Source organism: Macaca fascicularis, chromosome 4 (genome assembly GCF_037993035.2).
Source record: "Macaca fascicularis isolate 582-1 chromosome 4, T2T-MFA8v1.1".
Taxonomy (NCBI): domain Eukaryota; kingdom Metazoa; phylum Chordata; class Mammalia; order Primates; family Cercopithecidae; genus Macaca; species Macaca fascicularis.
In genome coordinates, this window is record NC_088378.1 from 161,566,136 (window position 1) to 161,587,088 (window position 20,953).

General features: G+C 42.8%; 1 protein-coding gene across 1 annotated transcript in view; it reads left to right on the forward strand.

Moving 5' to 3' along the window:
• The first annotated feature begins 341 nt into the window (after positions 1-341).
• NEDD9 (neural precursor cell expressed, developmentally down-regulated 9) overlaps positions 342-20,953 on the forward strand; it is a 200,589-nt gene continuing 179,977 nt past the window's right edge. Inside the window, exon 1 of the mRNA XM_005554037.4 lies at positions 342-525. The gene's annotated coding sequence lies outside the window, so the exon portion shown is untranslated. The remainder of the gene's footprint in view (positions 526-20,953) is intronic.

A 20,953-nucleotide genomic window follows, 5' to 3' on the forward strand; every position in this document is an offset into this window, starting at 1 on the left:
ATACGAAGTCCATAAAACCATAAAATCCCAATTCAGTTGGCTTGGAAATGCCTAACTTTTGCTTCAGTGCAGCCTAGGAGGGAGCTTATGCCACGCAGAAAAATACATTTTGACAAATTTCCTTGCAATACTAATTTAAAGATCACCTTTCTAAAAATAGCAAAGAAGCCAGATGAGAACAAGCTTTCTTACCTGTCCCTAAACTACAATGTCCTCAGCGAATCAGAAAGTGTGACCGAGAAAAAAAAGAAGAGGCACAGAGAGGAAATGAACCAAGACAACATCACTTCACAGCAACCGGAAGGAAAAACACACATATACATACGCCACTCACATCCGACGTGTGTGGTGGCTCAGTAGGGAAATGCTTACAGCTGCCTTTAGAAGCAAGTCCGCTCGCTGCATGGAGAGGGAAGCATGAGCCTGCAGCAGGACTAGCTGTCACCTCCCGCCCGCCGGCCCAGAGACAGGGCCAGAGCGTCAGGGAGGCAAAATGATCCATCGACGGTGCCATCCTGCCCTTGGGTGAGTTCTCAGCCACTTGCCGTGGCCTGTGGGAGAGGAGGGACTCACTCAGGCTCCTACTTCCTGAGTCGGTGCCAGACATCTGGTGGTGTTTCCCCACTGTGAACACCCCTCAACTGGGTCAGGGAGGATCTCCACGTGCCCCAAAAGAGGAATGAGTGACTCCAGGTCTCCGAGTTGACCTGGAGGTGCTGGTTTTAGTGCAACATTCAAACCCGCAAGATTTCTACTTTTGAAATTGTTCTGGGTGGATGCTTCCTGGTGCGTAAGTACATGGCCCCTCCCCTCTTCTTACTGTTGTCAGAGAGCTTACCTGACAGCAACTAAGCTTTTTTTTTTCCTGAATTATTTCAGTACTTCAAGGTGTGAGCCGTCACTTATTCTTTATGATGGATTAGAATCATTTACGTCCTTTTCAGCCTCTTTGGGCATGAGTCCTGACTGGCTAGAAATGGTGACTGAGAATTGGATTCTGTGTGTCCTATCCCTGTAGTCATTAGCATCATCTCCAAGGGACTGAGGACAAGTGACAGCACACTGTGTTCTCCCTGTCCATAGTGGGCCACCCAAGAGTTCCATCCTTACTTTTCTCTATGTTTATTCTTTCACTTAACCCATTCATTCATTTCTTCCTTCCTTCATTCATTCAATTGCCTTTCTTCCATGAAGGACTTGAGGCAACCTTTTCATCTTGCTGAAATTATTTCAAAATGAAGACCATCTATAATCACAAAGGGGACGATCGTTCTGAAAGGGTTATATGTAGTTCCAAACTATGCAGAGATCGGCCACCAATCTTTTCCCTTTGCTTGTGTTGAGAAGTGAGAGTAGGCACTCTAGTCATTTAAACTCCTGCATAAAGAGGCCCTCCTTCCCCTGCCCAGAAGCTGGTTTCTCACCCAGAATTGGGTGTAAAGAGCAATTGTCCATGGCAGAATCCTGGAAATCAGCCAAATAGTTTTCTTCTTTGTTTCTGTTTTCTTCCAAGCTTGGTTACTTTCAAGGACATTCCCGTTCTAAGAATGTGGGGAGTAGAGTTGGTGGAAAAGAAAGGATATGAAATCAGTGTTCAGCTAGCGCTCCACCATTTCTTGTTAATTGGTTAATTTATTTAACACCTATTTAGTGGCTGTCACTTTGTACGTCACTACTTAAACAAGATAGCTGGGCGCAGTGGTGTGTGCCTATAGTCCCAGCTTTGCAGGAGGCTAAGGTGGGAGGATTGCTTGAGCCCAGGAGGTCAAGGCTGCAGTGAGCTATGATTGCACCACTTCACTCCAGCTTGGGTGACAGAGTGAGATCCTGTCTCAAAAAAAAAAAAAAAAGAAGAAGAAGAAGAAGTAGGAGACTAGGAAGATAGAAGCAGAGGTGTAGGAGAGGACAGGCTGTACGGGTCAAATGATGTAATTCCTGGTGTCTCTTCCTCTACATGTAAATAAGGGGAAAGAGCTATATTGAATGGCTGTGGTAAGGATTAGATTGGAAAGCAAACATTTAAGCATCTGGCAGAGAAGGGGTGTCCGAAGTAGTCAGTGTCCTGCCTCCCTCCTCCAGGCCTCACTGACTGAGCTGGCTGCTGACAACCTGAGTCTTTAACTCATGACCTGAGAGCTTTCTCCAAGTCACATAGGGCCAACTGCAATTGCCCAAATGACAGACGAAAATTCCCAGAAATGAACTCCTCAAAGGCTGTAAATATTTCAGCTCCCTCAGTCCTGAGTGGAATAATCTACATGGGATCAAGCTCCAGTTGCCCACAGTGGTGGGGCCCTTTATGGCTTCTCTCCTTCCCTGTATACTCCTTCACTCCCCGTCAATGCTTCCTGGGATCATTTCTTAAACTACGTGTCCTCGAACTCTGCATTGGGTCTACTTCCGGGGTAACCCAAGCTAAGACCACCAGCCACCTCCTGCTGTAGGTACTTAAAGAGTTTAGTACTCTGTTCTCCAATGATCAGCTCCATCTCCATTTGACCTTAGACTCTGAGTTTTGATTTCCCACATATCCATTCAAGGATCCCCCTTCTCTTCTTCTGGATTTGGCTTGGAGAAAGGGCACAGGCACAGCTCAGGGAGAGCACCTTAGGCTCAACGTTTCTTCATGCAAACCCACACAGCACAAAGATGTGTCCTACTGCAAATGACCTTCACTTTGTCCTGCTTGTCTGTCACCTTCACAACTCATTTGATCAAAATTTCTGTAGTGTGAAACACAAATAGGAGAATTTTGTGTAGCACAAGATGCATAGACAAAGCATGAAGTCACATTGAGCCTGATCTTAAAGCCTTTCTAACTCTTGGCTCCTTACTGTTTTAACAAAGAGAAACTCCATCTGAGGCTCGGAGCCATCAACAGGCACTGGTAGCTAGCTACAAATTATTAACATGGCTTTATTTTCCTGTACGTGTTTTTTATGATTACCTTGTATTAAACCACAATGGCCTGTTTTTTTTTTTTTTTTTTTTTTGTAGGAGTGGTATAAACATTTCTTTTAAAATATAAATGTATTTAAGTTTTTTAAAAAGTGAGTTTATGATTATTATTTTTTTTGAGACAAAGTCTCGCTCTGTCACCCAGGCTAGAGTGCAGTGTGACTCACTGCAACTTCTGCTTCCCAGGTTCAAGTGATTCTCCTGCCTCAGCCTCCCAAGTAGCTGGGATTGCAGGTGCCCACCACCACGCCTGGCTAATTTTTGTGTTTTTAGTAGAGACAGGGTTTTGCCATGTTGGCCAAGCTGGTCTCAAACTCCTGACCTCAGGTGACCCGCCCACTTTAGCCTCCCAAAGTACTGGGATTACACGTGTGAGCCACCGCACCCAGCCCAAAAGTGAGTTAATTTAAAGAAAAACTCTTTGCTGACAGTTCTGAAAGCACACAGAATATGGCAAACCCTGGAAAATGGGGTTTAACTAAGAGAAGACTAGGAAAACCACACTAGAACGCAGGCTCCTCAAGGGCACGTCTGCGTCTCCCAGCGCCTTCCACCCAGGGCCTGCCTGGCCTGTGCCACTGGGCTAGAATTGTGTGGATTGTGGATATCCCAGGAAGCAGGGGTCCAAGCTGCCTTTGTTAGCCACTGGCTTTTTTGGTCTTCAAAATATAAAACTTCACTTTGCCCACAATAGCTCCCAAATGTCCCAGCAGTGATGCAGGATAGTATAGACTCTTAAAAATGGGTACAACACAAGCTCCCTTGTATGGTAGTTCCACCCTAAGTAAGAATCCATGGGACTCTGACGTAACTCAGCAATGTGAACCAAGGGGACGGGTGAAGGTATTTGCTGATCTGCATTCCTTTTCACTTTTGCTTCAGATTAGAAGCTGTGGTTCCTGAAGGTCTGTATTTCACTTAACTAGAGGTCAATGAATGAGAATTTTTTTAAAACAGCTACAAAACCCTCTACTTTCCAAGGAAAGTGATACATGAGGGTGAATCATTTAGATAAATTTAGCTGAAGAAATTTTTAAAATATTGTAACATTTTATACTGCAAAAAAGTATATATAAGTTATCCCTATATTCTAAATAATAATAGGAATAAAAACATAAATACACATCCACCTGTTACCCCACTACCCAACCCTGAAAGCCTGCTGTGTGCCCCTAAACAATTGTATCCATCTCCCCCAATGCCCACTGGGTTAGTCTATGTTTGTGTGGCTATAAATACCTGAGGCTGGGTAATTTGCAAAGAAAAAAGGTTTAATTGGCTCCTGGTTCTGAAGCTGTATAAGAAGCCTGGTTCTGGCGTCTGCTTCTGGTGAGGCCTCTGGAAGCTTACCATCATGGTGAAAGATGAAGGGGCGCCAGCGTCACTTGGCAAGAGGGGGAGCAAGAAAGGTGGGAGGTGCCACACTCTTTTAAACAATCAGTTTTGTTTTTTTTTTTTTTTTTTTTGAGACAGAATCTCACTCTGTCGCCCAGGCTGGAGTGCAGTGGTATAATCTCGAATCTCGGCTCACTGCAACCTCCATTTCTGGGGCTCAAGTGATTCTCCTGCCTCAGCCTCCTGAGTAGGTGGGATTACAAGTGCGTGCCACCACACCCAGCTAATTTTTGTATTTTTAGTAGAGATGGAGTTTTGTCATGTTGACCAGGCTGGTCTTGAGCTCCTGACCTCAAGTGATCCACCCACTTCCACCTCCCAAAGTGCTGGGATTACAGGCATAAGCCACTGCACTTGGCCTAAACAACTGGATCTCATGTGAACTAACTGAAGGAGAACTCACTCATCACCAAGTAGATGGTGTTAATTCATTCATAAGGGATCCACCCCCATGCTCCAATACCTTCACTAGATCCCACCTCCAAAATTGGGGATCACATTTCAACATGAGACTTGGAGAGGACAAACATTTAAACCATATCATTCTGCCCCTGGTTTCCCAAATCTCATGTCCTTCTCACATTGCAAAATACAATCATCTTCTCCCAGTAGTCTCTCAAAGTCTGAATTGATTCCAGCATCAAGTACAAAGTCCTGTCTCATCTAAGACTCAAATCTGTCCACCTATGAGACTCTAAAATCAAAACAAGTTAGTTACTTCCAAGATACAATGATGGTGCAGATATTGGGCAAACATTACCATTCCAAAAGGGAGAAATTGGCCAAAAGAAAGGGTGTAGAGGCCCTACACAAGTCTGAAACCTAGCAGGGTAGTCATTAAATCTTAAAGGTCCAAAATATAATCTCCTTTGACTCCACGTCCCACATTTAGGGCACACTGTTATAGCAGTGGACTCCTAAGGCCTTGAGCAGCTCTGGCCCTGCAGCTTTGCAGGATGCAGCCCACATGGCTGCTCTCATGGGTTTACGTTGAGTGCTTGTGGCTTCTCCAGACAAAGGGTGCAAGCTGCCAGTGAATCTGCTATTCTGGGTTCTAGAGGGTGGCAGCCCCCTTTCTGCAGCTCCACTAGGTAGTGCCCTGGTGGGGACTCTGTGTGGGAGCTCTATCCCCACGTTTCCCCTGGCATTTCCCTGGTAGAGTTTTTCTGTGGTGCCTCTGCCTCTGAAGTAGGCTTCTGCCTGAGCACCCAGGCTGTCCCATACATCCTCCAGAATCTAGGTGGAAGCCACTAAGCCTTCTTCACACTTGCATTCTGAGCATCTGCAGACTGAACCCCACGTGGCAATCACCAAGGTTTATGGCTTGAGTCCTCCAGAACTGTGGCCCAAGCTGTACCTGGGCCCCTTTGAGCTGAGGCTGAAGCCAGAGTCTGAAGTTCAGCAGGGCAGTGGGGCCCCAGGTCTGGCCCCTGAAGCCATTCTTTTCTCCTAAGCCTCTGGGCCTGTGATGGGAGGGGCTGTCCTCAAGATTTCTGAAATGCCTTTGAAGCCGTTTTCCCTTGTCTTGGATATTGGCTTCCTTTTAGTCATGCTCATCTCTTTAGCAAGTGATTGTTTCACAGCCTACTTGGATTCTTTCTCTACCACAGATCCAGGCTGCAAATTTTCCAAACTCTTACACTCTGTTTCCCTTTCAAATATAAGTTTCAATGTTAAGTCTCTTCTTTGCCCCCATATGTGATTTAGTTTGCTGGAAGTAGCCAAGTCACCTCTTGAAAGGTTTGCTGCTTAGAAATTTCTTCTACCAGGTACCCTGGGTCCTTACTCTTAAGTTCAAACTTCTGCAGATCCCTAGAGCATGAATACAGTGCAACCAAGTTCTTTGTTAGCGCATAATAAGAATGACCCCACTCCAGTTCTCAAAAACTTTCTCATTTCCATCTGAGACCTCATCAGCCTGAACTTCACTGTCCATATCTGTATCAGTATTTTGGTCACAACCACTCCAGTCTCAGAAGTTCCAAACTTTCCTTCATCTTCCTGTCTTTTTCTGAGTCCTTTAAACTCTTCCAGCCTCTCCCTTACCCTGTTCCAAAGTCACTTCCACATTTTCAGTTATTTTTATAGCAATGCTCCACTTCTCAGTGGAGCCACTGAGAAAATCATACCAATTTTCAATTTTCTGTGTTAGTCCATTTTGCATCACTATAAAGAAATACCCAAAGCTGGATAATTTATTAAGGGAAAAAGTGGGGACTGACTCACGCCAGTAATCCCAGCACTTTGGGAGGCCAAGGCAGGCAGATCACGAGGTCAGGAGATTGAGACCATCCTGGCTAACACGGTGAAACCCTGTCTCCACAAAAAATACAAAAAAAAAAAAAAAAAAATAGCCGAACGTGGTGGTGGGCACCTGTAGTCCCAGCTACTCGGGAGGCTGAGGCAGGAGAATGGCATGAACCCGGAAGCCAAGATTTTACCACTGCACTCCACCCTGGGCGATAGTATGAGACTCTATCTCAAAAACAAAAGAGAAAAGAAAAAGAAAAAGAAAGAAAGGAAGGAAGGAAGGAAGGAAGGAAGGAAGAAAGGAAGGGAAAAAAGGATTGATTGGCTTATGGTTCTGCAGGGTATACAGAAAGCATGGTGCTAGCATCTGCTTCATGTGAGGCCTCAGGAAGGTTACGACCATGGCGGAAGGTGAAGGAGGAGCCAGCATATGACACGGCAAGAGAGGGAGAAAGAGACAGGAGGGAGAGGTCCCAGAGTCTTTTAAACAACCAGATCTTGGGTGAATTAACTGAGTGAAAAGTCACTCACCATCAAAGGGATGGTGCTAAGCCACTCTTGAGGGAACCGCCCCCATGATCCAATACCTTCTACTAGGCCCCACCTCTAACATTGGGGATCACATTTCAGCATGAGATTTGGAGGGGACAAACATCCAAATTATATCACCTACCACAAAAGGAACTATTATCTTAAAATTTTGTTAGTCATTTCCTTACTTTACTTTTTGATTGACCTCCTAAGTCTAAGTGTATGCATAGACATATATGCATAAGTACATACGCAATTTGCATATAGTCCACTTCTGCCTGTTTGGAAACTGTAAGTAAATGTAATTATATATATGCATTCTTCCAAGACTTGCTCTAGGGTGAACATGATGTTTCTGAGGGTTATCCACGTTGATGCCAAGAGATGTTGGTAATTCATTTTCACAGCTGGATAGTATCCTATTATATGAATGTATGACAATCTATCATTTCTATTAGCTGGCAGTGCTAAGTCATTGACAAAAATGATGGTTCAGAGTTAGGATTTCAGGAAGGCACAACGGCCACCAAATTTATCCCTGTTTCATGCACAAACTACTTGAGCAGAGAAGTGAAGCTTTGCCTCAAGTTAGAAACAGGGTTTAGCTAGGGGATATCAAAGGAGGGAAGGGGTCTTAAATGGGAGAGGAAGAAGGGGATAAAGTGACTCCCCAAGATTAAAAAATAAAAACAAAAAGAAAAAAAGAGTCTCCCTGGACAGACAATTTGTGACTGGGCCAGCCCATGCTGATTGTGGGCAAATTAAGGCTTTCACTCTCACTGTCACTTCTCCTCCAGATAAACCCTTGGGGAAAAGTTCTATGTGAATACTTAATTTACAAAAGCATTGTTCCCCAGACCAGCAGATTGGGTTCAATGAAGGTTCATCACTTTGCTTGATCCTGAAGAGAACCAGGTTTCATATAGTGCTCATCTATAAGCTTCTCATTGATGTATTTTTTATGTTCACCTTTTTTTACAGCATATGGGACTATGTAGCTACCACACAGTTATCAAATAGTAGTGTCCATGAACCTTTAGTAACCTTTGACTAGTTTCCATGACTCTGAAATTCCCCACCCACAGCTTCACTTGTAAAGAGTGGAAATATTTAGAGGAAGTGAGACTATCAGCAGCTTAGCGTCACCATGGGAAGCATGTTCTTCTCAAAGCGCAGTAGTAAGCTGGTGCCTTCTGTCACACTATCAGGACATGGCTTTAGCAAGTGCAGTGTCCTCTCTGCACCTGTTCCTCGTGCAGGTGCTTTGCATCACAGAAGAATCGAAATGTTAAGGAGGTAATGCTCTTTGTCACTCCACTGGAGTGGAGAAGTTAAAGCCAAGAGTGTACTTCAGGGGTTGTATCACTGGTTTGACTTTACTAGTTGTGAGGTCTTGATGGGTGAGAGTGATCTCTGGCAAATGACATATTGATTGATTCATTGAGTTAGGAAAGGAGTAAGGTGGGTGTATTAGAGTTCTCCAGACAAACAGAACCAATGGAATGTGTGTGTGTGTGTATTTTATATATATATATATAAAATATAAACTTCATAAAATAAATCTCTCTGTGTATATATACACATATATATGTATATATACATATATAATAAATAAAAATAAATAAAAAGAGGTCGCTCTTTTTTCTATTAAGGTCTTCAACTGATTGGAGGTCCACCTATATTATGGAGGGTCCTTTGTTCTGCTCAAAGCCTACTGATTTAAATGTTAATCTTTTAAAAAAGATAGCTTCACAGTGACATCCAGAAGACTGTTTGATCAATATCTAGGTACCTTGGCTTAGCCAAGTTAACATGTAAAATTAACCATCTCAGATATTGTATCTCATTTCAGAAAATAATTTAGTAGTTATTAATATTCATTGAACATCTGTTAAGGACTCTGTATGGGCCAGGCACCATATTAGGTGCTGGGGATTCAGCAGGAAAGCCAGTCGAACAACATTCCTATTTTCAAGGAGCTTACCTATGGGAGGGTGGGGGTCCAAGTAATTACGAACACTTGCAGTAGTTTTCATGCCTTCAAGAAGCACTGCAGATACAACTTAAGTCAATCAAATCCATTCTCCCATATACATATGGTATTGGGGTGTAGTGAAAAGAGGAACAGAGGTTCTGACTTCTTGGACTTCGTCTTCTACTGAGGACTTCAGGTCTAAATTATATGATGACCATAGACACATTTAACAATTATATACAACATGTTATTCATTATGTAGCTTTCAAAAGCACATATAGTTCAGTTATAAAGGACAATGAAGATGAACAAATTGCATACAATTGTATTTAAAATAAAGTGACAAAGGTATTCTGTACATAGTTATTTCATTTTCTTCACGAGGTTTTTTTTTTATTATTATTTTTATGGCAAAACAGTTCAAAGAACCACTTAATGAAGGTGTTTGATTTCAAAAGAATTGATTTGGAAAGACAGAACTGCTTGATGATGTCTGTTTCTTTGTTGGCTTTAAGTAGCTGGTTTACTCAATCGGCCTCTTCCTTCATTGTGTTTTGGGGTTTTTTGACTGAAGCAAAGACAAGCATTAGAAATAAAGAAATTAGTTTATGTTGTTTAGAACTGAGAATCCATTTCTTAAAAAAATGAATTGGAGTATCTATGCCAGATTGCTCCTGCATGATATATGTAGCCATGGGAAGAGGAGGGTTGCATTCTTAATTTATGCCCTGAAAGAATATCAGTCTTATTTCTCAAAAGAAAAAATACAAATGGCAAGCAGGTATATGAAAAGGTGCTCAACATCGTTGATCATCAGAGAGATGCAAATCAAAACTACAATGAGATACCATTTCACCCAGTTAAAATGGCTTCTATGCAAAAGTCAGGCAATAACGAATTCTGGTGAGAATGTGAAGAAAAGGGAACCCTGATATAGTCTCAGTAGGAGTGTAAATTAGTATAACCACTGTGGAGAACAGTTTGGAGGTTCCTCAAAAACCTAAAAATAGAGTTGTCATATGATCCAGCAATCCCACTCACATATACCCAAAATAAAGGAAATCAATATATTAAAGAGATATCTGCAGTCCCATGTTTATTGCAGCACTCTTCACAAGTGCCAAGATTTGGAAGAAACCTAAGTGTCCATCATCAAATAAATGGATAAAGGAAATGTGGTACGTATACACAGTGGAGTACTATTCACCCATAAAAAAGAATGAGATCCAGCCATTTGCAATAACATGGATGGAACTAGAGGTCATTATGTTAAGTGAAATAAGCCAGGCACAGAAAAACAAGTTTCGCATGTTCTCACTTACTTGTGGGAGCTAAAAATTAAAATAATTGAACTCATAAAGACAGACAGTAGAAGGATGATTACCAGAGGCCGGGAAGGGTAGTGTTGTGGGGGGGTTATGGGGGGCAGGGTAGGGGAGATAAACAATGGGTACAAATCATAGAAAGAATGAGTAAGACTTAGTATTTGCTAGCACAACAGGATGATTATAGTCGAAAATAATTTAATCGTACATTTAGAAATAACTAAAATATTGTAATTGGATTGTTTGTAACATAGAGGACAAATGTTTGAAGTGACGGAGACCCCATATAATGTGATTATTACACATTGCAAGCTTGTATCAAAATATCTCATACAACCCGTAAATGTAAACACCTACTATGTATCCATTGAATTTTTTAAAAAAGAAAAAAAGTATCAGACTTTAATTAGAATATTTGCAGGCTAGGGCTAATAATCCAATTACAATTTTAGGTAAGGGCTGGAGGACGCAGGGATGCATAGCACACGTTGATGTACCTCAAAGAGAGGAATTCTTCTAAGAAAGCATCATCATGATTTCTCACCTGTTATCTACAACCTTCAACCCACTACTCTAAAAAAATCTTACATTTGAGTTGAACCAAGAACATATATGTTTGTAAAACAAAAATCTCATTTAAAAAATAGCTAAATATGTTGCTAAGTGAAAGAAGCCAATCTGACAAAGCTGTATATTGTATGATTATTGTATCTAGAACGTTCTGGAAAAGGTAAAACTATGGTACCAGTAAAAAGAGCAGGGGTTCCCAGGGACTGCAGGGAGGGAGGGATGAATAGGTGAAGCATGGAAGATTTGAGGGCAGTGAAAGTCCTCTGCATGATATGATGGTGGTAGACACGTGTCACTGTGCATTTACCCAAACCCACAGAATGTACACCACCAAGTGCAAACCCTACTGTAAACTATAGACTTGGGGTCATGATGGTGTGTCAATGTAGGTTTATTGATGTTAGCAAATGTGCCAGTCTGTGGAGAGAGGTCAACAGTGGGAGAGCCTGTGTGTGTGTGGGAGCAGGAGGTATATGGGAAATCTCTGTACATTTTTCTCAATTTTGCTGTGAACCTAAAAGTGCTCTGAAAAATAGTCTTTTGTTAAAAGAGCTAAGTAGCCTCTTTGATGTTTCCCCCAAAGGCCAAGAAAGTGTCCAACACTGGACTTTTGCACTGACAGTCCCTCTGCCTGGAAGGACTTTCTGGGAGATCCCTGCCAGACTCCGCCCCCTTCCTCATTCAGCTCTGGGTCACAGGTCGCCTTACCCAGCAGTCCCCCCCCACCCACATGCCATGCGAAATGGCCCCGGGGCCACCTCTGTCACCCTCCCCATCGTCACCTGTCCTCAACACCACCCGACGCAGTGCAGACTGACATACTGGCTTACGGTCTGTTTCTTCCTCTGAACCGTTGGCTCTGCGGGTGGGTGAAGGACTTTGTTTTGTTCGCTGCTGTGTTCTTAGCACATGGGAGGTGCTGGAGGGACATCTGCTGAAGAACGAGTGAGTGAGCCAGTGAGTGGATCACCGGGTGAGCGTGAGGGACGGGTGCTACCAGGCAGAGAAAGAAGCAGGGAAGCCTGCTCAGAAGTGAAGCTGGTGTGGCCCTTGCAAAACGGGAAAGATATAGAAAAGCATGAGGAGGCCGGGCGCGGTGTTTCACGCCTGTAATCCCAGCACTTTGGGAGGCCGAGACAGGCGGATCACGAGGTCAGGAGATCGAGACCATCCTGGCTAACACGGTGAAACCCCGTCTCTACTAAAAAATACAAAAAACTAGCCGGGCGAGGTGGCGGGCGCCTGTAGTCCCAGCTACTCGGGAGGCTGAGGCAGGAGAATGGCGGGAACCCGGGAGGCGGAGCTTGCAGTGAGCTGAGATCCGGCCACTGCACTCCAGCCCCCGCGACAGAGCGAGACTCCGTCAGGGGAAGAAAAGGCGGCTTGAGCAGAGCCGTGTACAGCCAGTGGGTCTGTGAGGGGACCCTTTGGACTGGAAGGCAGGTCTGGGGAAGACAGGGGTGGGAGCCATCCGTCTCGCACACCTCGTGGAGCACAGCAGGCCCGGCAGGCCCGGGGAGAGGCCAGAAGCCCACGCCCTCCCGCAGGGTGTGCGTGCTGTAGGCAAAGGCAGGCTTTTCCTCAGGAAAGCAAATTTGGATCCATTCCAGCATTTGAATAACAGCCTGATTGAAAAACAAAGCTCTACTCGACATAGCAGAGCAAAGAATGGTTCTGGTCAGAGCATTTTTCAATGTTCCTCGCTGCTTGCTTCAGCATAGGAAAACATCAGCTGAGCTTCGGTGCAGTGTCTTCTTCTAAGCAGGCCTGTGATTCCGGGACTGGCCTCCTGGGTTCCTGCAAGCATGATTTAGCAGAGAGATGTGTCTATTTCATCATTAAATGAAATATTTCTTAGGGAAATGACGCTTTATGTACCTCAGTGAACATCCCTAAGGATATTCCCTGAATACCCAGAGTGTTAGCCTCCTCAATGTCATACTTTCTATCTGCTGAGAAATTTCTTTCTTAATTGCACAGAAGAGCTACTTGGCCCAACACCGCCTATTTGAGTTCAACCTAGCACAGATTTCTTTCTTTTGAGGCTATGTGAAATGCAGTTGAGCATGATATTGGAAACATGAACACAATCCAAAAGTCCATCAGTAGGGTCCTCATGACAATTTGGCAGTCCACACTGTGGAGTACTGTGCTACTGGTGAAAAAGAATAAAGAGGAGATACACAAAGATATGAAAAGATGTGAACCAAATACGAAGCAACAAATGCAAAAGAACACACAGTACAAGCCCATTTTTATCTATCTCGTTTAGAATAAAAGTCTAGCAAAATATTGACCTCCAAATATTTTTAAATGTTTTGGGGTTGGGATTATAAGACAGGTTCACTTTCTGAAGTAGACACCGTCTGTCTTTGGATATTTAAAAATGAGTTTATGTTGCCTTGTGATTGAAAACTGGCTCAAATTTTTAAAACCCTGTGTGCGTGCGCGTGCACCATCACTCATGCATGTCAGGTTGTGTGGTAGACAGAAGCAATGGTTGGAGAAATGGGGAGTTCCTAATAAAATTTAACAGTAGGAATGTGTTTTTAAGATTATTTTACTTAAAAATAATAATTCTTCTACCCTCATCAGGCTTATCTTTTGACCATTTTTGTTTTGGTTTGTTTTCTTGTTTGTGAATACATAATTTGTACTTTGTGAATACATAATTGACAAAAATAAACAGCAAAGCAAAAAAAAAAAGTTCTAAGCAATGTAAGAAAGAGTCATGGGCAGACTCTCTAAGGAGATTCTTTCTCTGCAGCATGGGAACATTCACAAAGCAATGATCAAGCAACATAAGTTGGGGAAATGATCATCAGGGTTCAGGAAATGAGCAGATTCAAGAAGGCTGGAGTGCTTAAGAGAGAACCAACGGCCTGAGTTCAAATCTGACCTCTACCACCCCCCTGCCATGTGCTATTGAGCAAATTACTTTACTTTTCTGTTTCTCAGTTTCTCATCTGCACAAAGGAGGTAATAAGAGCCCTACCTAACCGGTGGTTTTGAAGGTTTTATGAGTCGATGGATGACTTTGAGTGTTACATGAGTCAACACACACACGGCACCTAAAGTGGTATCTGACACATTAAGTGCTCAATACATATTAGCGAGTGGGAGGAAGAGGAGGAGAGGGAATGAGGTTTCATAAAAGAAAAGGGATGTAAAGAATGAGTAGGGTTTGACAGAAAAAAGAATTCCAAAAGAGCAAGAAAAAAACAAAAACCAAAGGCTTATAGGATGCATGAAATGATCCAGTTAAATTCAGCCCAACCTCTGTAAAGAAAGCCGAAATGATGTTTCATGACTAGATAATAAACATAAGCAGACAGGTACAAGCACTCAAATGAAATAGACGGAGGATGTTTTAAAGTTAGCTTTCCTTCATTATTCTGTAGACCCTTCTGTGTGTCAGTCATCAGTCAACAAATTCATGTGGAGCCCATACATATGTGTGCTAGTGGTGGCATAGCCCCCACCAGCATGGAACTTTTTCCAAGTGGATTTAAAGTTGGAAAACCATGGCAATCATTTGTTTATTGTGTGTTGATTAATAGCGTATCCAAGAGTTGTGGTAGTTACTTCAGCGTGACTCATTCAGGAATAGAAGAAAGATTCATTGTATTACTTTTAAAATATAAACAATTCTTAATTTTTCTGTGCTAATGAAGAACCACAGGAATAAATATAGTCGATAGGTTAGATTACATTTATTTTATTTATCAGTAAATTAAGCAAATCTTCATTGTTTTGCCTTTTTGAACCTTTTCTCCATGTTTGCGTTTCTGGTTACCCCCCAGCCCTGGTATCTTCTTCCCAGCTTGCAAATAGCAATCAGGGCCCAAGAGCAAGGTGAGAAGTCACTGAGGGCCAGGTTGTGCACAGGAGCTTCCAAGCAGGCCCTTGGTAATTGAGTTGCTTGACCTTGGCAAACACAGGGCCAGCCTCACCCACGAAAACACATGTGACTAGGTCCCTGAGACTGACGCTTTTGATCACTACCCTTGACCACACCGAAGAGCCCTTTTAAGAACTAAGGTCCAGTCTTATACAATCCTGAGAGTTCAGACAAGAAGGTCAGAATTTCATAGCTCTGCAGGACTTACTTGCAAGGGGTGCTGTGTAGAAGGTGCCAAAATGGCTAGTACCTAGGTTTAAGAAATTACAGTCACTTACAGTCACTAGTTGGTTCAAAGGGATGCCATTCACTCCTGGAATTCTACTGTCAATGATTGGGCTGGGGAGTTTGGTCTCCAGGAAAGAGTTAAACATCAGACAGGAACCATTACAAAAATTTTCACTGAAAAATACGTTCCTTGTAAGAGAAGTTGAGAGACTTGCTAATTGCAGCTTACTCTAAACCTAATGACAGTCTGTATCATTTGCAAAGAAAGTACAGGACGTGTGAATGATGGTGAGGGGAGTGGGGAGTGTTGGCAGATAGATCTGACTCTGATAGACGCAGTTGGTCCTCTAGACTGATGATCCATTTTGGAGTAAACTAGATTGGGAGATCGGTCAAATTTCCTTTCTCCAGGATTCTTACCAACAGTAGATTGATAAAACACATTTATGCTGCTGTGTTTTCCAAAAGTTCGACCATATAATAACTTTAACAGACTCCCTAAATTTCAAACATTTCCTTGATGTAGGATGATCACAATAGAAAGGAATGTTATTCTTATCCAGCCATCGGTAAAGTTTTGTCTTCCTTAATCCCAGAAACTAAATCACTGGCTACCTCAGAGGCTCTGACCTAAATTTTAATTGATGCCCACTGCCCATTTAGACCACTGTGTGTGATTTTAACCAGACAAACCCAGGAGGAAGGATTAATGAAGAAAGGCTAATATTTTAACCAATCATAGAGTCCATTGGAATGCCCTTTCCATTTTTAACTGAGCTTTATAAGGCTCTCCTCTCGAGGTAACCCTCTTTTCTTAATGTTCAGTACAGCAAAAAATAACCTAGGTTTTCTTGTTAATGTTTGATTTATCTTTTCAATCTTGGTGCTAGGTAACAACATTGGATCAAAATATTAACAGCCAAGATTTAGATATTATTTTACAATTAACTCACTACATTGACTCACATCATATTATTTCAGTTTCACAGTGGTCCTGGGGCATGTTTATTGTATTTCCCACTCTACAGATAGCGAAACTGAGGAGACTGTGGTGGGATAGATGAGGTAACTCACATGAAGTTGGGCAACTGATCAGATGACACAGCTAGGACTGAAGCCTGGGTCTCCTAAGTCATTTGCTTAGAGCTCATTCAATGACGAGGCAACTCCTTGCTGTGCCTCCTTTCAGCACACGTCATTGGTGTGAAGACACTAGTTTTCATCAGATTAAAATGCATCTTACTTCAAGATAGGCAGTTTCTGTTTTGGTTTCCACCTCTCACACATTGCTTTTAAAGTGCTAACCTCCAATGGCTATCTCATGAGAAAATCTACGGTAAGTATGAAGTGACCCTTGGTACTACCAGTTTTTCATCCTAAATCTCCTTCCTTTCTTCCTTCCTTCCTTCCTTCCTTCCTTCCTTCCTTCCTTCCTTCCTTCCTTCCTTCCTTCCCTCTGTCCCTCCCTCCATCCCTCCCTCCCTTCTTTCTTTCTCTTTCTTTCTTCCTTTCTCTTTCTTTCTCTTTCTCCCCTCCCTCCCTCCTTCCCTCCCTGCTTCCTTCCCACTTTCCTTCCTTTCTTCTTCTTCTCCTTCTCCTTCTCTCTTTCTTTCTCTCTCTCTTTCTTTCTTTCTTTCTCTCTCTCTTTTTCTGTCTTTCTCCCCTCCCTCCCTAACCCTAACCCTCCTTCCTTCCCTCCTTCCTTTCTCCTTCTCCTTCTCCTTCGCCTTCTTCTTCTTCTTCTTCTTCTTCTTCTTCTTCTTCTTCTTCTTCTTCTTCTTCTTCTTCTTCTTCTTCTTCTCTCTCTCTCTCTCTCTCTCTCTCTCTCTCTCTCTCTCTCTCTCTCTCTTCTGTCTCTCTCTGTCTCACTCTGTCACCCAGGCTGGAGTGCAGTGGCACCATCTCGGTTCACTGCAACATCTGCCTCCTGGGTTCAAGTTATTCTCATGCTTCAGCCTCCTGAGTAGCTGGGATTACAAGCATGTGCCACCTCACCTGGCTAATTTTTGTAGTTTTAGTAGAGACATGGTTTCATCACGTTGATCAGACTGGTCTCAAACTCCTGACCTCATGATCCACCCACCTCGGACTCCCAAAGTGTGGGATTACAGATGTGAGCCACCACGCCCTGCCTCTTTCTTTCTTTTTTTGACATTGTCTCTGGCTCTGTCACTCAAGCTGGAGTGCGGTATCATGATCTCAGCTCATGGCAACCTTTGCCTCCTGGGCTCAAGCAATTCTCCAGCCTCCGCGTCCCAAGTTGCTGGGTCTAGAGATGCACGCCATCACATCCACCTAATTTTTGTATTTTTAGTAGAGACAGGGTTTCACCATGTTGGCCAGGCTGGTCTTGAATTCTTGAGCTCAAAGTGATCCGCCCTCCTCGGCCTCCTAAAGTGCTGGGATTACAGGTGTGAGCCACTGCGCCCGGCCCCATTTTCTTTTCTTTCTTCTTTTTCTTGGCATTTGTTATGATCAAGCCTTTTTTTTAAAGTACTGAATATCCATGGACTCCTTCCAGTTTTACTTCATCAAAATGTGCTTGCAGGGAAGGATTTGGTCTCATTGATTTCAATTAATATAACTCCAAGCCACTACTCTTCTGCTATTTCCCTTTTAATCTGTATTTCTTACTATACATAAGAAGCTTTGCTTCTCTACTGAAGAAGAATTTCAAGGAGTGTAGGGTGAAGATGAGGTTTTTAAATTACAATATTTTTCTTCAGTCCCTTCCTCCAAATTCTACACGTAGATGTACTGTGCTTCAGCCAACTTATCTCTAACTAGGACATTCAGATCTACCAACTAAGCTATGACTTATTATAGCCAGGCGGTCAGCAGGAAGAGCTGTTTTTCTTTGAAAGTAGGACAAGAATAGGTCTATGGAATGCTGGGGTCACTTGGTTTCCTCAGTGGAAAGAAACGGGATGTTTCTGCATTAACTAGAGTACTTGAAAGCTAGGGAGGGGTGAGGGTGATTGAGAAATAATGATTTCAACAAACAGAACATTAAGTACTCTGTCAGACAGCGTGTTCCCATCTGGGGGGTGAGTGGCAGAAAATATAGTCGCCATCAGGAGAAGGGCTCCCCTAAATCTGCCCACCCACCTCCAACTCTCGCTCCAGTCAGTCTTTCTGAATGCCCAGGCTGCTACACTGACCCTCACTGCTCTTAGCCCTGTGCCAGGGTGAGAGAGGCCAGGCAGCAGGTAAGGAAAGAGGAGAGGAAATGCAGAGGCTCCATTTGGCTTATAAAGGAACTGTACTGTAATAGATACTGTTGTTTAAAAAAATAGCATGACATCCATTCCATTTCTCTCCCTCTTCTTCAAAGATATTTCAGCCTCAGGGACTTTCTGCTTGTTAGTGGGTTGATGAAAAATTCATGATAGATTTCTAGTTAGCAGGTAGAAGGGATGGGAGATTACATCCTAATATACTAGGGTAACTATGTCTTATTGAGCACTTAATGTGTACTGAGTGAACATACCTGCTTTCATTCACAACCATTTAATGAGGGAACTTTGGAGCCTCCTTAGGGGTTAGAAGCAAAAGCTGCGGAGCCAGCTTGCCTGGGTTCAAATCCTGGTTGTGCCATGTACTTGCTGTGTGACCTTGGTGTAGTTACTTCACCTCTCCATGAATCAGCTTCCTCACCTTAAAATGGAGATAATTATAATGTCACACACCTTTCGGGGGGATTCCCAAGGCCACCCCCAGGTTCTATAACTCATTAGGAGGACCCACAGGATTCATCATAGAGTCATACCCACTGCTAAGTTCTATTACCTCAGAAACATACATCAGAATCAGCAAAGGCGAGAGCAACAGAAGAAACCAGGCATGAGCTACCAAGAGTCCTCTCCTAGGTGAGCCACACCGGACACAGTTAACTCCTCCAGCAACGAGTTCTGACAGGTATGAAATGTTGCCTACTAGGGAAGCTCAGTAGAGACTTAGTGCCAGAGTTTTGATCTGGAGCTGGTCACTTAGACATCCTCTGTCTGGCGTGTAAACAAATTCCTGACTCCCAGAAGGAAAGCAGGTGTTCAGCATAACCCATGTTTTTTGCACACACAGTTAAGTCACAGTGAGCCACTCATATCATGGACCAGCAGGAACCCCGCACATGTTCCCAGATGCCAGCCAAGGGCCAGCCTTGCAAGCAGGATTGAGATAGCAGTCTCAGGCCTGCTACGTGAACTCTTCTACTTGCTACTTTTTGATTGCTGTGAGATGACATAAGGTAATATATATCCATTGCTTACAACAGTGCCTTATTTGTGGGAAGCCCTACAGATTTTTTTAGCCCTTACTATTATGTGGAAAAAAATACTGAGGTTTAGAATGACTACACAGTCAGAATTGGACCAACTGGAATCTGAATTCACATTTCCCCCAAAAACGTTCATGCAATCTATTCACATCACTGTAACATGAGCAAAATAGCATCCTTCTTCAAACTGTAACTGGATATGGAGTTGGTGGGTCCCTTCCTTTTCAGGTTCACAGCAGATGGAGCCTTTCAGTCCAGTTGTGTTTTGAAGACAGAGCTTCTTGGAGCTATAGGCACCATCAGGTTGCTTCTTTCTCAGGTTAAACCTACTCAGAGTACATTTACGGTCTGGTAATGCCCCACATGAGCATATTTTAGACTCCCCCCTACTCCATGAGGCACGCTTTGTTGATGCCCTTCATTTTTCAGGATACGTATCCACAAAGCCATAATAATTTTCTTCCATAAGATCTAGATAGTGCTAATCATCTCACCGTAATTGAAATCATCCCATTGTAAACCATTTTTAGGCTTAAAAAAAATTTTGAGAAAGTAATTTCTCCCACCTACTTCTCCCAATGCAAAGTAGTTAGTCAATCTCTTCAATCATAGGATTACCTCTGTCTTACCTTTCTCCAGGTTTTCTGGTCTTTGGTTATGTCAATGGGCAGGGCAGCAGAATGTCCCATAGCTAGCTGTGAACGCTAAGCAACTGTAGTAGAGGTCAAATCAGTTGCACCACCAAAGTCTGTGCACTGAAATGAAGTCATTGACTGCAACCAATTGAGAGGTACCTTTTAGTATTTTGTTTTGTTTCTGTTTTTGTTTTTTAAAAAAGAAGAATTTCAAAACGGGAACAGGGCTAGAAGAATCCTTTCAATTTTTATGTTAAAAAATACGCATCATCAATGCAGATTGCCATATGGTCATAGAGTAAGATGAAACAGTCTTAGAGCAATCGTTTATTTCAACATTAGCATTGTTAGTTGTTATACATCTGTCCCTTCCAATAAATAAAAATTTTGTAAACTTCTTAGTCATTTCTAATCCCACAGATCCAAGAATAGAATTCACACATGGTGACTGTTTATTAAAGGTCTGCTCCATTAACACTCAAATGCTAATGCACTTCCATTTAATAAAAGAGCTTCATCTTTGGGTCTGGCAATTCATGGCATATCCCAAGTGAGTAGGTGGCTATTTCCCGGGTGACTGTAGTCAACGCAGTGCCAGATTTTGACACCTACACAAACATCTCCTTTTGGTGAGAAAAGCAAGCAAGAGTTGTAGTGAAAGAATAGTGTGACTGTGGTTAATACCATAATTTGAAGAACAAATAAGGGCATCTAGAAAAAAATAAGATGGTTAGCTTTTAGAATATAAGGATCAAAGTGCTTATGGTAGCCCTGGTTGCTACTAGCTGAGTCTAAATGGCTGCGACTAAATGGCTGAAGACATGCAAAGGTGAAGCAAGAGGCAGAACACAGAGAACAGAGAGAGAGAGAGGGATGAAAATGGAATTATGTCAGTGTCCTCATCAGTTT